The sequence below is a fragment of the Arvicanthis niloticus genome, chromosome 1, assembly GCF_011762505.2.
Source record: "Arvicanthis niloticus isolate mArvNil1 chromosome 1, mArvNil1.pat.X, whole genome shotgun sequence".
In the NCBI taxonomy this organism is placed as follows: Eukaryota; Metazoa; Chordata; class Mammalia; order Rodentia; family Muridae; genus Arvicanthis; species Arvicanthis niloticus.
Genome location: NC_047658.1, coordinates 78,732,628 through 78,748,801, shown reverse-complemented (window position 1 = coordinate 78,748,801; position 16,174 = coordinate 78,732,628). Strand labels below are relative to the sequence as shown.

General features: G+C 45.7%; 1 protein-coding gene across 6 annotated transcripts in view; it reads left to right on the top strand.

Annotated features, from left to right (window-relative positions):
- The window catches only part of Irag1 (inositol 1,4,5-triphosphate receptor associated 1), a 109,784-nt gene that overhangs the window by 14,364 nt on the left and 79,246 nt on the right, over window positions 1–16,174 (top strand). For 2 of the 6 annotated variants that reach the window (XM_076940944.1, XM_076940949.1), the window contains exon 2: window positions 326–426. The exons of the other annotated variants lie outside the window; for them this stretch is intronic. The gene's annotated coding sequence lies outside the window, so the exon portion shown is untranslated. The remainder of the gene's footprint in view (window positions 1–325; window positions 427–16,174) is intronic. 6 annotated transcript variants of the gene reach the window in all.

Sequence of the window (16,174 nt, the reverse complement as noted above, 5' to 3'; positions counted from 1 at the left end):
TGCACATATGTGTGCATTCATGTGAGTGCATGCGTGTGTGTTTGCGAATGCACCTGTGATCTTGTCTAGACTGTGGCGTCCAGCTTGTACTGGCCTTGCTTGTACTCATCTGTCTGCTGTAGCTTTGATAAGTCCCTTATCTTCTTCTTTTCTCTTCTTTCAGGCTCTTTCTTGTCTTTCTCTTCACGTCTTCCAATCTGGCCCCAGCAGAGAAGCAAACTCCATGTTTTCTCTCACCTGTCTTTCTTGCATTATGGACACTTGAGGATTTAGATCCCACCTCACTTGATGTCTTCTGTCTGTATGTTTTGGTTTGGTTCTGCAGTGTTGGGAGTGAACTCAGTACCTGCACATGGCAGGCAAGCACTGTCACTGAACTTTGGCTCCAGTCCACACCTTTGATGTTTGAGGAAACTTCTCACTGAGGTAAAAATATAGGGCCAGCTTACATTCTCTCTCTCTCTCTCTCTCTCTCTCTCTCTCTCTCTCTCTCTCTCTCGCTCAAGTTTTAAACCGGCTTTATTAAAATGCAATCCATGCACTATGTAACTCGTTGATTCAAGTGACTACACTTGGTTTTTCAAGCATTCAGAGTTATGTAGTCATTATCACAATCTAGTTCATCAACCTCAAGAAACTCTCTTCTTGTTAACAGCCACTCTTCATTGCTTCTATCCCCCTACCCTAAGCAGTCACAATTTACTTTATATTTTGAAATTTTGTATGAAGTCATACAATGTGTCATTTGTGACAGATTTCTTTCATTTAACATAATGTTTGAATGTTTCATCATTTTGTTTCTTTTTAATTGATTAATTAATAACTTGACATCTTGGCCACAGTTTCCCCCCCATCATCTCCTCACAGTCTTACCACCCCCCCACCTCTGCTTGCCCCATCCACCCCTCCACTCTTTCTCTTCAGAAAAGGGGGGGGCCTCCCATGTATACCAACCAGCCTTGGCATATCAAGTTTCAGTAAGACAAGGCACACATTCTCCTATTGAGGCTAGATAAGACAGCCCAGTAAGGAGAGTGGGTCCCAAAGGCAGGCAACAGAGTCAGAGATAGCCCCTCATTCTGCTGTTAGGAGTCCCACATGAAGACCAAGCTACCATTTTTATTATTTTTAGCTAAGCATGTGTGTGGGAGTGTGTATGTGCACATGAGTGCAGTACCTGTGGAGGCCAGGAGAGCGTGTTAGCTCTACCTAGAGCTGCAGTTACTGGTGATTGTGAGCTGTCTGATATGGGTGCTGGGAATCTAACTCAGGTCCTTTGCAAGAACAGTGTCTTAGTCATGGTTTCTATTCCTGCACAAACATCATGACCAACAAGCAACTTGGGGAGGAGAGGGTTTATTCAGCTTACACTTCCACATTGCTGTTCATCACCAAAGGAAGTCAGGACTGGAACTCAAGCAGGTCAGGAAGCAGGAGCTGATGCAGAGGCCATGGAGGAATGTCACTTTTGGCTTGCTTCCTCTGGCTTGCTCAGCTTGCTTTCTTATAGATCCCAAGACTACCAGCCCAGGGATGGTACCACCCACAAGGGGCCCTCCTCCCTTGATCACTAATTGAGAAAATGCCTTACAGCTGGATCTCATGGAGGCATTTCCTCAAGGGAGGGTCCTTTCTCTGTGATAACTCCAGCTTGTGTCAAGTTGATACAAAACCAGCCAGTACAAGTAGTATATGCTCTTAACTACTGAGCCATCTCTATAGCCCCCCCACCCCGCCCCACCATACCCAGATACATAGTCTAGCATGTATTTGTTTTAGACTGAACAGTATTCTGTTGTATGGTTGCACCATCTTTTGTTCAGCCATTGATTATATAATGAACATATAGTGTGTGTCTGCCCTTTCGTGATTGCAGGAAAGGCTGCTGTGGACATTGTGCATGTGTTTTGTGTAGAACATGTCCCCTTTTCTCCTTTGTAAATTCAAGGAGTAGAACTAGTGGATCAGTGTGGTTCTATTTAACTTTTAGAAGAACTGCCAAAGTGCTCTCACCATTTACTGCATCTGTCTACTATATATGTGCTCTAATTCTCTTATATCCTCATCAAATTTGTTATCTGGTTCTGTGATTTTTGTCACGATAATGAGTTTGAACTGCTATTGCATTCTTTAAATTGTTTTTTAAAAATTGAGATTATACTTATGATATTTCTTTCTTCACTTTTCTCCTTCCAACACCCCATATATCCTCTTTTAAATTCATAACTTCTTTTTTCATTAATTGTTGCCACATATATATGTATATAATCTTAAATATGTAAATACAATCTGCTTATTCTATGTAATGTACTTGTCCATCTATACTATGTATATTTTCAGGGCTGACCATTTGGTATTGGATAACTAATAGATGTTTCCTTCCCTGGAGAAGACTTTTCCCACGCTCAGCATTCCTTAGTTGCCTGTAGGGCCGATGCCTCGTGATCTTCCCCCTCTCCACTTTGGCATGTCTGTTGGTGTCACTCTTGTTTCTGTTTAGGCAGCCATGTTGGTGAGCCTTCATGGGCATAGCTTCTGACATTCCTAGGAGACACAGTCCCACAGCAAACTCCCTGTTCCTCTGATTCTTATAACCTCTCCACCCCCTCTTTCACAATGTCCCCAAAGAGCCTGGGGTAGGAGTTGAACTATGGGACTGGGCTCTATAACCACATTTTGATTGGTTGTGGTTTTCTGTAAAGGCCTCTGCCTGTTGCAAAGAAACGTTCCCTTGATGAGGGTTGAAGACCACACTGACCTGTGGGTACAAGGACAAATATGTACAATGTTGTTAGGGATGGTGTTCCGTTAGTGAAGTGGTGGCGGTAGGTTCTCTCCTCCAAGATCCATGATGTCACTAGCTAGGTTTCCAGTACCTGGCATGATTTTCCTCTTGTTGAGTGGGTCGATATTGTGGTGTTGTTCTGAGTTCTATTTCCTTGGTGGTTGTGCATCTTTTATTTTTAATGTTTTTGTTGATAGTCAAAATGTGTGCTTTTTAAAAATATGTGTGCTGGGAATCCAAACTCAGATATTCATGCTCACATAGCAAGCATGCCATATACCTAAGTAGAGGCCAGAAGAGAGTGTTGTGTCTTTCTCCATCACTGTCAGGCTTATTCTCTTGAGACAGGGTTTCACTGTTGCTTTTCAACTACACTGCTCACCAGCAAGCCCAGTGACACCCTTGGCTCCACCCTTCAGGGCTTTGGTTACAGGTGTGGTCACGCCTTAAAACAAACAAAAAAACAAACAAAAAACAACAAGAAAATGTGTGTGTGTGTGTGTGTGTGACTGTACTCAAAGATAAATGCTCACTTAGCCAACACCCTTACCCTACTCAGATATTCATATCCACATAGCAAACACATTTTACCTATTGAGCCAACTCCCAAGCCCTAAAAACTAATTTTTTTAAAAAAGAAAAAGCAGATGGGCAACATGGCTAAGTGTGTAACATGGGAGAGAACAGATCCCACAAAGTTGTCCCTTGACCTCCATACACGAGCCCCTCTCCACTCTATTAGTAATAATAATAATACTAATAATAATACTAATAATAATACTAATAATAAACTTTAAAGATTAAAAATAAAAAAGAAAGCAAAGCAAAGTCCATCCCAAATCCTGATGTGTAAAGAGCATGATGACATACAACATACATGTATGTCGAATTCTCTGCATGAACTTAAAAAGTCCCAAATTACAAAACCTCCATCCTGCTTTGCTCCCGTTAGAGCTCAGGGTCCATTTGGGATTATTTAACTGTTAGCTGTTCTCTGCTCTGAGACCCTTTCAATGATCTTGCTCCATCTGGGCCTGGAAATTCCCCTGGGGCTCAGAGCCTCCCCCCCCCCCAGTTCAGGGGTCTCCCTCGGTCTGCTTCTTTTGTCAGCTGTTACTTTTAGTTCTCTGAGCCTCCAAGTATTTTTATTGATATCTGGCTACAAGCCCTTTTAGGAAGTAGGCAGTTACAACTCACTCACAGGCCAATCCATGAAGGTGAGCACAAACTTCAGAGGACTGATTCCCCTGAGAATCAAGATGCTGCAGGCTCAGGATTTGGGTCCATGGGGATATCTACAGGAGAGAGGAGGAAGGGACATTGCTTCTGAGCAAGTCGTGGGCTACCTGAGCCTGGATGAAGAATGAGTGTTGGCTTTTGTCCATGTGTAGCTTCCCATCATCCCTCTGGGATTGCTGTGTGCTCAAAGTTCTCCCTATCAGTGGGTTTTTGTTTTGTTTCGTTTTTCATTTGTTTTTAAAAATCTTCTAATGATCTGTTTCAGAGCTACAGTGTGTTCCTTAAGCCACAGAAAGAGCCACAGGAGAGAGTTGTCATGCTTGATTGGAAGGGCCGTGATACAGTGACCACGGTGCAGGAGTGTGGGAGGGGGAGGGTCTCTGTCATGCTGTCTGTTGTCAGGCCTTATGTCACCAGGAGATAGGGAGGCCAGGCCTCTGGCGAGCACTTGAGGGAGCTGAAAGTCTAAAAGCCATTGTATGGAATCTGAAAAGCCAAAGAGGAAAGAGCCCGGGAGGCTGGGGTAGGAGGCTGCTGGCCAAGGTGGCAGTATGATTTCATACCTGGCTTGCAATTGAATGGTTGGTCATCATGCTTTGGAAAATTCTAGTTCTCTTCCATCAAGGTTTGCTCAGATAAATGTGAGCACATGGGTGGCTGAAAGTAAACAATATGCAGAGGAGACTACAAGTACTGGCCAGGTGGTTTATTGAAAATGAGTAAGCCAAATTGGCCACAGTCAGGACCGGAAGGGTCACTGTGACATGCTGGTCATCCATGTGTGCCCTCTTGGGTGGTAGGTAGTCATTAACTTTTGCAAGTCAATCTCTTAAAGGAGGTTTTCCTCTCCTGTCCACTATGGAAACTAGTCCCTAGCCAAGGCCTAGGTGCTGAACTCATTGTGGGGAAAGAGTCAGCAGAAGGGAGAGGTGTCCTCTCAACAGAGGCTGCTGAGAACACTTGATTCACAAATGTTCTTTGTGAGATTCCCATTTGTCACTGATTCCCTCGGCTTCATTCTCAGGAAAACTCCACCCATCTCCCCACAGGAGCTCTCTGGAGGTGTGTGCTCAAAGTGTGTTGGAAAGGATTCCTTTCAGTACAACATTTGCTGAGCCCTGATCACACCTTAAGGGTTAGAACTATGCAGATAAGAAACACTGACTTTGGAAGAACACACAGGAGTCTGCCAGGACAACCCGGGGATTGTTAGCCAAGTAGAGGACATTACCCTGTAAACAAACAGTTGTAAGTATGTTGGAACAGGGTTGACTAACTTTTCTGCAAAAAGGTAGTAAACACATTTTTTTTTTGTTTTATTTTTGAGTTAGATAATGTGTGTCTGAGGTATTCAACTGTCCTTGTAGGAGGGAAAACCACCAAGTTACATAAATGAATGTGGCTGTATCCCAGTGCACCTTGCTTATTGGGACAATCATGTTTGATGCACAGCGGGTAATTTTTTCAACTCTGCTAAAGGAGTGCTTGTTATAATATGGGAATAACAATAACAAAAGCTATCATCTCAGTAGCTGCTTTGTGCTAGATTCAATGGTAGGCACCCTATGTTTGATTTGCATATATTTACATACTTATCTTCATAACAATTTAAGAGGACTTTGAGTTAAGAGCCAAAGTCAAAAGTCAAGAGCTAGGAAAGGTGACATTGATGTTAACAACTAAATGATTCAAAATTCCATAAGCAAATAGCACAGAAGGCTAGAGAAGGAGCCTGCCTAGTACAGGTCACCAAAGGCAAATGTCCCCTGAGATATGGGAGTTCCCAAGTCTGTAATCCTGTCCAGACCTAATAAACACTGCCAACACTAGTGACTTTCCAGGTCTGGGGTCCTTGGGGCCCATCCTGGAAAGGGGGTCTGATGGCTTACCTTACCAGGATGGCCCCTGCAGGACCACAGAAGGATTGTCCCATCTATTCTTGGCTGCCTGCTTTCTGTCCAGGGCTCTTGTAAGTCAGGCTTTTATAAGAGGCAGGGAATATTTCATGAAAATGGCTCAGCTTAACTCTGGGATTGAACTCCTTGTTGTTTACCTAACAGTTAATTTAGGCTGAGCTCTTTCAAGGATAACAAATGGTGGTGTGGCCGATGGGACAATGTGGATCTGGTTGTTAAAGACAAGACCTTTTCTGTGATGCACTGCTGAAAGCTTAGGCAGATGAACTGCCTCTGGTCCCATGTCAATGGCTTGGGTGGTGGTTATTGTTGACGTTCAAGCTGCAGATGCTTTGTTCTGAACAGTTCCAGAAGCCTCACTATGGGATACTGAACAGAACCCTGAGCTTGGGCCTGTTTACGGTACATACCTAGCAGCCATGATCCTTGGAACATGCTGGCTCATCCTGAGCTTCAGCAAATGCAGGTTGTTGTTAGAGCTAGGTAAGACAAAGGCTGTAAAGTCAGGCGGAGCCTGGTAAATGTTAATAGGCTCCCAAAGATAACCAGAGGAAAGTGCCCTGTGGTTCCTTCTTGTCTGTGCTATGAGACAGTATACCTCAACGCATGTCATGCTGTTTTAGGCAGGGATATGAAAGGTGATTAAGTCCAGTCCCTCCTCTGGAATGAACAGGGTCATGAGGTAGTCTTACTTACAGATGAGCTCAGGACAAGTCTATTGGCCATAGATCTGCTTTTCCAGCTGGGACTTTCAGGCAAGTAGCAGAACAGAGAGGTGAGGGACGAGTCTGATGTATAGAAGGCCCTAGTACCCTGCTTTGTAAAGCCACACTGTTTGCATGAGGTGCAGCTCATTGTTATCCATGCCCAAAAGCCAACAAAAGCCAGTGTCAGAGGGAAAAAGAAAGTATTGTTTCTCAAAACAGGAAAAGCCAGAGATAGCAACCTCAGCTCAGCAGGATGTTGGAGGCTAGCCCTGGGGACTTCTTTTTACTCTCTGTGCACCTTTTCACATTGACTTCATCCTTAAACAAGTTCATCACGTCAGCAAGAATTCAGGCTTTTCCTCTTACATTCTCAGTCTACAGTTAAGAGTGGAGCCTCCCAGCATGCCCAGCAAGGTCTTACTGTGTTTCATTTGCTGCCGTTCAGTCATATGTCTCCTTTTAGCCAATCTCTGTGAGCAAGGGATGTGATAGGTAGCCTTCCACAGGCCACCTCCCACCCTGGGGTTGCCTCCTGCCCTGGCGATGTCATCTAGTCTCCTGGATTCTCATCTCTTCAGAAGCAATGAGAAGCATGGTCTCAAGAGACAGAAGGTGGGGTGCAGCTAGAACATGAACACTGTGCTGTAAAGATAGTAAAGACTGGGACCCAGGTGGTGATGACATCATTCTGCATGCCAGTTCATTCCCAAAAAGGCTCATCCAAAGCTGCTCTTGGCCTCCTGGAGCCAGACTAGACCTGACTCTGTCCTGAAGCCCACCCCCAAGCTATGGTAGCATTTCTATGGTCTCTGAAACCCAAAATTTTCAGCATGGAGATGACTAGGGTGAAGGCACCTCAGCTGGAGACACTCCATCCTACCTGTTTTGGAAAAGTTCTCTCCCTTTGTCTCTGATCTCAGCTGCTGCTTTTCTACTCTGGGGATACTTTGAGGACTTTTAGCTCTCAGAGAACTAGATATCGCAGGGCATGTCCTGGTTGGCGATACTGGTCTTGAGGTAGGACTAGGAACCTGAGAAGTCAGGACTTTGTCAGGAAACACTTCCCATTGCCGACTATTGCTGGTGCAGAGAACAGTCCAGGTACGGCAACTTTGCGTGTTTTGTTCTTGTTTGCTTGGTTTTATATTTTTGTGTATTAGTGAGCACACATGTGAGTGTTCACATGGTATATGTGCATATGGAAGTCAGAGATCAACCTTAGGTGTTGTTCCTCTTTGTTTTATTGTTGGGACCTTGTCTTTCCTTGGCCTGCAGCTCACCAAGTGAGTCTCTGGGATCCTCCTGTCTCTGCCACTCCCGCACTGGGATTAGAAGCATGGTCACCATGTCCAACATTTTTTAAAACCTGGGTTCTGGGTATTTAACACAGGCCATCATGCTTGTGTTGAAAACATCTGTCTACTGTGCTATCTTCCCAGCTTATTTCTTTTGTTTTATTTTGAGACAGGATCTTGCTATGTAACCTGGGCTAGCCTGGAACTCTTATTACTTCTGCTTCAGCCTCCCAAGTTCTGGGACTACAGGCATGAGCCACCATGCTGGGCTAGGAAACCCAGCTTTAATCCTGTATCTTCTGACTGTGTGTCTAGTATCCATGATGCAGTATGATTTTTTTTTATTTGTTAAAATGGAGATACAGTCCATGGCCCCAGAGCCTCTATCTGTGCTGGGATCCATTGTGCCATCTGAGAATGAGATTTGGTCATAAGAATACATGCGTCAAAAAGAGACTATAGGTGCTGAATGATGCTGGACTTGTGCCACATTCCCACAGAAGCTTCCAGAAAGTGAGCTGTTTGCCCTGGATTGGACTGGGGATGACATACATGTGCAGGATACAGAAGCTACTGCATAGCCAGTAGAGATACCCATAGGTGCTTCCTCAGGCCAAGAAGACAGAGTATCCAGGAGAGGTCAGGGAAGGCTTCTGGGAGGGCACATCCCTCAAAGACTCATTGTGAAGTCCCAGGGTCTGAGTCAATGCCTGGTGCCCGGGAGGGTTGCACCTGATGTGTCTTGCTAGGGAATGGATGACTTAGACACCCATCATAGACAACATCTCAAAACCAGGTTCTGCATAGAGATCCCAATGGGTACTTTCCAGAATAAAACTTGGAAGGGAGGTAAATAAGGAAAGGCAGGGAGCAAAAGACAAGCATGCTGGGAATTGGGCAGTTTGGGAGGGTGATGGGAGGTACTGAGTCTTAAGTTTGTTTTAGTCTGTTACAAAGTTTTGAAGAGAAGGCTGTTGCTACTGGTTTTCTGGTTGACATTTTTCAGATCGCTTTCTCCCCATCCTCATTCCAGTTCTAAGGAATGCTTGTCTTAAGGTGTAGATATCCAAGCTCCACAAACATGCTGTTGTTGGCTTTGATCCAGATGTACACACTGGCTTCTCAGGGTCTGTGCGTGCAGTGCAGCCAGAACTGGGCTGGCAAACTGGTATGTTGTGTCTAGTCCTCTGCCTGTAATAAGAGACAAGCAGTCCCAAGGGCCTACCTCACAGGAATGAGTACTCCAGGCACCAAGTAAGCAGGACTTGCAAGTGCCAGTCTGTCCCCATGTTGGAGAAAGGAATTGGAGTTTGGGTTTCAAGGCTATTTCCACCTTGCACACCCTATGGCTGCCCTCTGTTGAGAAGGAAGTCCCACAAGTGCCAGGGCAGTGGACACTGGGCTTCTGCCTCCTCTGAGAACACATCCCCATTTTTGTGGGTACCGTGGCTAGCTCTCAGGGGCACTGGAGAGACCAGTGGGTATATTTAGAGACCTACTGCAGATCAAGGTTGAAATTGCAGGTCCCATTGCTAAGTCTGTTCTAAAAGTCAGTTTGCGGAGAACTTCTAGGTGAGATAACAGAGGCTTGGAAGTGAAAAGGAGAAGGCTCTGCGCTTTGAGAGGGTGCCATGATGAAATTCTCTGGGGGAAGTTTACATGCATATGTGGTAGAAAAACCAAGAAACATGGTTGATGTAGTTATTTTTCTCATGCTGTAGCCAAATACTTGCCAAGGAGGAATTTGAAAAGGAAGGCTTTTTCTCTGTTTTCCAGCTTTGAAGATACGGTCCATCATGGCGGGGAAGGCATGGCAGCAGGAGTGTGAGGCAGCTGGCACATAGTGTCATATTCAGAAAGTGGAGAGTGAGCAGGGACTTGGGCTGGCCCATACAACCTCAAGGTGGGAGCCCCTGACACCCACTTCCTTCAGTGAGGTTCTCTTTCTTAAAGGCTCCCTAACACTCTAAATGACACCACCAGCTGGGAGAGGAGTGTTCAGACATGTGAGCCTGAGGGGGACATTTCATGTTTAAACAGGTTGAAAATGAAAAATCAGAAGCTAACCTGGGGAAGCCGTCTGGGAAGTGGGTGGACAGAGCCATACCCCCGAATGTACAGCAACCCAACTGGTACATGCTCACATCTCTCCCGGATGATGTAACATAGGGCTAGGTCCTCCCCACTTCTTATGTCCTGGAGGGGTCACGGATCCTAAGGTAGCCTCAGACCCAGGACTTGGACTTTTAACATCTGTTTTGTGGAGTTTGTGACACTTTGTTTTTTCTTCACTTAGTCATTTAGCTTTTCAAGAAACCCTCAGAGGTGACTTGCATGCTGGTCCTTAGGTTCAGGCCCCACTGTCTATACTTGAATCTGAAAAGAAATGTAGATGAGGAAGAGGAAGAGAGGATATGGGTGGAAGGCCAGGCAAAAGTATGTTAGTTACCGTTTTTTTTTTTTTGTCTAAGTCATCAAATGCCTGATAGGAAGCAAACTGAGGAAGAAATGATTTATTTTGCAGGGACAGTCCATCATGGAGGAGGGTGGGGGTGAGGAGTCGGGGGTAAGGGGTCGGGGAGCATGGTGGTGTTGCTGTTCAGCCTGTGGTAGGAGGAGTATGAGGCCAGGAACAGGAAGCAGAGACAAGAGAGGAAGCCAGATGGGGCCGTAAACCTCAAGGTCCACCATCCAGAGATCAATCCACTTCCTTAAGCTAGGCCACATGTCTCCACTGGTCCACAGCCTTCCAAAATAGCACTACCAGTTTAGAGGCCAAGTATTTGAACACAGAAGTCTGTGGTGGACATTTTTATGTTCAAACTGTCACAAAAGAGGACTTGAGTTGTCAGTGTTATCCTTAGTTGAGTTAAGAAGCACGGAAGTGTCTGCATGTACCTCCTACTTGAACACTCCCTGCCGTTTATACCTATGGCAGTTGTTAGAAGGGGCTAAGTCCTCTATGCTAGCCACAGACTGACGCCTGAGACCATTCTTCATCAGGCTCTCTGAGCTTCGAGGCAGAGCTAGGAGGGAGCCAGGTTTATCTCCTGCTAAGATTGCCATCACCCACTCTGTGATGTGCTGTGTGACTTCCATTGCTGCTGGGCTGTGGATGGAGTGATGACATTTCTAGACATATGGTCATTGGCTTGAGAGGTACTTCACTGATGCAAGACCCAGCTATCATGAAGAAATGAGGCCATGCATGGCAACCATATCTAGGCCCGGAGAGCAAGGAGCTACCCCAGCCCCCACACAACCCTGGGGACAGAACTCTATGTGCACCTGATGAGGCACTGCCCCCTTTTGGATGGACCAGGCTCTGCTTTGCTCCCTGGCTTTCCCGAGGGTGCTGCTCATGCTGGCACTGCTGCTGAGAATGAATTAGATCAATTTGTATGTGAGGCCCAGAGGAATGTACTTGAAGGCATAAATCAAGGGTGGCAACTGGTAGCTGCAGTCTGAGTCCCCAGAGACGCGGGTTTGGTCCTTGAGGTATTTCTATACTTTTTTTTTTTTTTTGTATTAACTTTAACGTTTCTAAATCAGGTGATTTTATTTTTAGCACTAGAGTTTTGGCTTTTCTTGGAAACTGGAAGTGCTTGCCAACAAAAGATGATATTTCTTCCTGACCCCAAAACTGAATAGTAGCCGCCCTAGTTAAGTGACAGTTGTACTCTCTACCACCACAGACCCCATCAATCCACAGAGGAGGCCCTGCCATTCATCTTACTTGCCTGGCCCCAGAGGAGATGTGTGTACTATCTCTTCACGAACCCTATTTTCTCAGAAGCTGCTTCTCAATTACAGCAAAGCCTCTTTATTATTACAGATTGGCTGCAGTTGATCCATTCAACAAACAGAGAGTGGCTCTTCCTTGTTTGTTCCTGTACTGGACAGCATTGAGATATGACTATTCATGTATTTATAATGAATATTTATAAGAATATTCATTTATCATGAAAGTATGAATGAGACAAGTTCTTGCTATTGAGGCATTTAGATTCTAACTGAGCTGAGATTTATGCAAAGCTCTCTGGGAGAAGTCACAGTGGAACCTGTGAGCATGTCACCTGAAATGCAAAAAGGGTTTCTGAAGAATGGATCACAACTGGGGAGATCACCTGGGTCACCTGCAGGGACAGATATAACAGCAGAGTCACTGGAGTCCTTACATTAGGGAGTACAAAGTCAGAAAAGGAAATACACACATGGAGGCCACGGTCAGAGGTCAGAGAAGATGCCTGCTTCTTTGCAGGCTGGGAACAAGGAGAAGGGGTTGCCCCCAGTAGGTGGGGCCTCAAGGCAGCTTCAGCAGGGGTGAGGAGATGGCTTCTTTCCCTTGAGCATCCTGGAAGAACAACTTTGCTAGCACTCAGATTTTACTTATTTATTCTGAGATGCTGATGTTGTGTGTGTGTTTTGCCTGTGTGTATGTCTGTACCCTACTTACATTCCTGATGTCCACAGAGGCCAGAAGAGGGTGTCAGATCTCCTACAGTTAGAGTTACAGATAGTTGTGGGTGCTGGGAATTGAACCCAGGTCCTCTGAAAAGTAGCCAGTGCTCCCAACTGATGAGCCATTTTTTCAGCCTCTGCCCAACACTAAAATTTTAACCCACTAAAAGGGAAGTTGACTTTCAACATAGGTATTGTAAGATAATAAATTTGTGTTGTTTTTCATCACCACCTTAGTGGTGATTGGTTGTAAAAGCAGTAGGAAAAGACAGGAAAGGGATCACTTTTCCTGGGGTGAAGAGGAGGAATGGTTTAGGAAGGAGGGAGTGTTTGATTGGGTTTGAAGGAAAGTAGGCGTTTTTCAGGGATCAAAAAACAGCTCAGGGAGAAGATGTGTGCAAAGGTTATAAAAAATGCAGTGAGCATCCCCAGGGTGGCTATTTGTTAGACACTGTGGACAGAACATATAGCTTCTGTGGTACTTCCAGGAGGACTTGTCTAAAGGCAACTGGAAGGCTCGTAGCCAGGGTGATAGTGTTCTGTATGCACCTGGCAGGAATAAAAGCCAGGCTTGCCTAGCTTCAGTGTGCAGCAAACACTAACAGCCAGCACTCTGGGAGAAGAGGAGGCCCTCATAGTGGCACCCACTCAGCTCTGTTTGCAGATGCTCCTATTACTGCTAAATGGATGTCATTAATGACAGCAAAGACAAGGTGGGCAGTGGTGTGTCACTGACAGTTCCACTACAGAAGCCTCTGGAGAGCACAGGTCCTAGTGAGACCTAACAAGATTCCAAGAGAGTGGCCAAGGATTGACATTCTTCAGTTTTAGCTAACTTATTGAGTTGTAAGTTTGTGTAACTTGATTTTGTATCTGTATCTGTACTGGAGTGTGTGTGTGTGTGTGTGTGTGTGTGTGTGTGTGTGTGTGTGTGTATACATGCTTGTGTGTGTGTGCGCGCGCATGTGTACATGGAGGCCAGGGGTCAACCTCTAGTGTTGTTCCTAGTTAACTGTTGTTTTGAGATAGTCTCTTGTTGGAACTTGGGGCTTGCCTGTTAGGTTAGGCTGGAAAATATAAGAGTTGGCCCTTGTGAGCCAGGTGACCAGTTCCTAAACCCCACCATAGAAGCTTGTCTAAAACACAAGTCCTAGGGTTCAAAGTTCAGCCAGGTTTAATAATTCTCAGATTCAACCACCTGGGCAAGGCAGAGCCTATCCCAGAGCCTGAGAGTGGTCCTGACCCTCCATTTATTCTAACCATCCCTTGGGAGCCCTATTCTTTATGGGGTCTCTTGGAGCTTGGCGTACCATGTGGTCCTTGACTCCAGTGATGACTCACGTCACCCTGGCATGAGTGACTGGAGAAGTGTCTCTGGACAGCCAGGCACAAAGGGAACTGGGTAAGATTTATTTCTGCTTGGAGCCAAATAGGAGGTTCAGATACTTTCCTGCCATTGCCGGTGCCTTTGAACTGCCTCGGATTGAGCAATCCCACATATTTCCAAGAAGAAAAAAAAAGTTTACAAGCAGATTTATTTTTTTTAAAAAAAGAACTGCTGAAGTGAACAAGCTGGAGAGGAAACCTGGGGAGATGTTTTGGCTTATTTCCTGTCATGATGGGGAGAGGAAGTGGGTAGGGTCAGGGAGGTCTGGCCCTGGCCTGAGCATTCTTCAGAGGCTGAAGGATGTACAGCATGGATAACCAGGGCTGGCCCAAGCCTCCCTGTGCTCCAGGGGCTTTTGTACCATGGACTTTCTAAGTATCAGGGCAGGAGGGAACATGGCATTGGTCCTGATGGGTATGCACGTGATGGTGTGCCCTTGTAGATGGTGATGTGTCTTCTTACATGGTGCACATGATAGTATCCCCTTATACATGATGGTATGCCCTTGTACATGGTGGTGTCCCCTTATACATGATGGTGTGCCCTTGTATATGATGGTTTGCCTTGTATAGATGGTGTGCCCTCTTACATGGTGCTGTGCCCTTGTGCATGATAGTGTGGCTTGGTTTGTAGGCAATTGTCAGCTGTAGCAAACAAGTGAATGGGAAATCACAGGGACACCCTAAGTCCTTCTCAAGGCCACCCCAGGTCTGGGCACTGAAGTGACTGGGCCATCCCAATCATGGGATGTCACAGCCTTCAGAGGATGCCCCTGAGCATGGTCTATTTTGACATATCTCTTTAGGGGTCTCTTCCTTAGAATTCTGTCTGGGAAACAGGCCCAAGACTTCAGACTATGGACTGCTCACCTTCCAAGAGAGTTAGGGAGCAGGTCCCTCTGGGACAGCCCAGCCTCAGCAGTGTCACTGTCTTCCCCTCACCCCATCATCCTGGGGAAGGAGGATTGCTTTTACTTGAATTTGTCTCCTCCCGTTTCTTTTTCTCTCCTCTCCTGTACTTCTATAATCACATTTAATCACAAAACTCACAATGAAAGCAATTGTCATGTGAGATCACTGTGAGAACAACAGAGAAAAGTATCCAAGAACTTAGGAAATTTGCCCAAGCCACACTGAATCGTTCTGCTTTTCTTAACTCTGTTTCCAGTTTGTACCACATATTGATAAATACTTGTTACTTATCTGTAACAAGTATCTTATACAGCCTTTATATAATCACCATTCTTCCCTGCTGTGTCTAGATATAGAATCAAATGCTTCAAGTTCCTTGATTTAACTCTTAAGTTTTCTTTTTGTGGAACTTAAGATCAAAGCTGGGGTTTCATGCTAGACAACTGCTCTGCCACTAAACCTGTATGTTTGTATTTTTAATTTCAAGACAGAGTTTCACTAAGTTTCCCAGGTGGACCTTGAGTGATACATCTTTTGTTTTTGGAGCCCTTTCCATTTTGCCTGAGGCTGACAAGGCAGAGCCAAGCCTCCTCCTTTTCCCACTCCCTCACATGTACACAAACCCCTCCCCCTACACACCCCACAGACACACACAAGAAGACCTGGGAGGGATAACTCAGTGGCACTCCTGTCTTGGAGAACTCTCTCACTACCTACACAGACAACACACATGCTGGTCTCAGACTCTCCTGGTGTGGCCTGGCCCACTCTGAGCAGGGCTGGCTTACTAGAGACACCTCAGGAGTGGCTGGTGTGGCCAGAGAAAACTGGGCTCCAGAATGGTGTCCCAGACAAGGGCATATCGCAGGAATCTGGTGTGCTGGAGATGCCTTCTGAATGCACAGCCAGGTTGCTGCCCTATGCTTTTGGCCTTACAGACTACAGAGGTGGTCTAAGGGGAGAGTCTTGGGGAAATGCCTTCTAGTCTTTTACTTCCCCATTTCTATCTTCTCCATCCTTTCCCCCATTCTTCCCAGCAACTCAAATATGCTTTCAGGAGAGAATCTGGGAGCCCATTGTCAGACAGATGGTGTTAAGTGTTCATTCATGCATCCATTTGTCCAGGCAACGCAAGTGTGAGTGTGGCCAGTCACTATGGAAAGCTTTCTCTTGGAGGTGGGGGTGACCTGTCACTTGTGCATGGAAACCTTTGGGACTCACCATCACCACAAAGGTGCAGAAGTAACTGGGACTTTGAACTAGGCAGACCCGGGACTAATGGTACAGACTCCTGGGCCTGACTCTAGCACAGTCCCAAAGTTAGCCGTGGCAAGGCTGGGACTGATGACATCACAGACCAGGATACCCCCAACCCTGTGCCCTCTTCCTCAGCTAAGTAATGTGTTTGCTGAATGCCTTTCAGACCTCTTCCTGAAGCCACTGGCTGTCTAGCAGTAGAAGTGTGGACATTGC